This window comes from Arachis ipaensis, chromosome B05 (genome assembly GCF_000816755.2).
Source record: "Arachis ipaensis cultivar K30076 chromosome B05, Araip1.1, whole genome shotgun sequence".
Taxonomy (NCBI): domain Eukaryota; kingdom Viridiplantae; phylum Streptophyta; class Magnoliopsida; order Fabales; family Fabaceae; genus Arachis; species Arachis ipaensis.
Genome location: NC_029789.2, coordinates 127,886,939 through 127,888,566, shown reverse-complemented (window position 1 = coordinate 127,888,566; position 1,628 = coordinate 127,886,939).

Below are 1,628 nucleotides of genomic sequence, written 5' to 3'. Positions count from 1 at the left end.
TAGAAATAACAATAATTATATATACAAACTGACTCTGTGATAATAGAAATTGCTCCATGATAGGAATAATTACACGGAATTTTAGATTATAGTGCATAGGAATAAAATAAGAAAAAAGAATTGGACACCAAATTTCTTAATTCCATTTATATATTGTTATAAATGTAACACAAAGTTGTAAATAAAATTATGAACAAATACTATCATTACAAAAGTGAGGTGATAAATAATCTCATGCCATATTTTAAAGTATCACTAAACAAAAAAAATTGACATTGAGACAAATTTATTGTAGTATCACTAAAAGAAAAATGTTGAATACTGTTAAATCTATTATTGGATTTAGCGTCAGATGTTAGTGTTGGGTTTATCAGAGAATTTGATAATAAATTTGTCGGATAAAAAATTTATCGTCAAATTTGATTTTCTGATGATAAATTCGTTGGTAATATTTGGACGGAAAAAAGATTAGTTGGTACAATCATTAACGCTGTGTTTTGGTCATGCGCATTATATTAACGTCGAATTTTTTTGCTGATAAATCTGACGGTAATTTTGCCCAGCACTGGCACCACCAACAGCCTCCAAAAAATCTCCTCTTTAGTCTAACTCTTCACAACACCGAAAATTCCCCACTCTCACTCTCCCAGCACTAAATCTCCTCTCACTCTCTCAGCCTATCACATCGACGAAGCTCCTCCCCTTTCTCCGTCGTTGACGCCACTCTACAACATCCTGACTACTCGCGTGCCGCGGCAGTGCGACTCTTTCCTTTCCCTCCCCATCCTTGAAGGGCTTATCTTTCCGTCCTCCTCCAAGGCGCCACACACTAGCAGCTGCCATCGTCCTCCACACACCAACAGTCGCCGTCATCCTCTATGCATAGCAGCAGCAAGCACAGACAGTGTTTGATTAGGATTTTTTTTAATTCTGTTTTAATTTAGGGTTTTTTTAATTTGTTTTGATTTAAGATTTTTTTTAATTCTATTTTGATGATTCTGTGTTTGAAATTTTGTTTGAGTCTGATTTTAAATTCTATTTTGATAATTGTGTTTCAAATTCTGTCTTTATTATTTTGATTTTTAATTCTGATTTTTTATTTTGTTTCAATAATTTTATTTTAATTTAGGGTTTTTTAAAAATTTGAAATTTAAGTTTATCATTGGTTAAATCTGCTGGTAGTTATTAATTTAATTATTAATTAATTAAATGCCAATCAAATATATTATTTATGAAAATCTATCAATTTAGTCTTTTTTTTTAATTATATAAACCCTGATTCCATTATAACCTAAGAGCTAAATTAATAGATTTTTATAAATACATCTAATTAGCACACGTCCAATTAGGTGTCATATATGCTAACTTTCAATTAGCATTTGACATTATTAATCATTAGTGGAAACTGTTAATAAAGTGACTCAATGACTATTATTTATGATCAATTTAGTCTTTTTTTTTAATTATATAAACCCTGATTCCATTATAACCTAAGAGCTAAATTAATAGATTTTTATAAATTATAAATATTAGCACACGTCCAATTAGGTGTCATATATGCTAACTTTCAATTAGCATTTGACATTATTAATCATTAGTGGAAACTGTTAATAAAGTGACTCAATGAC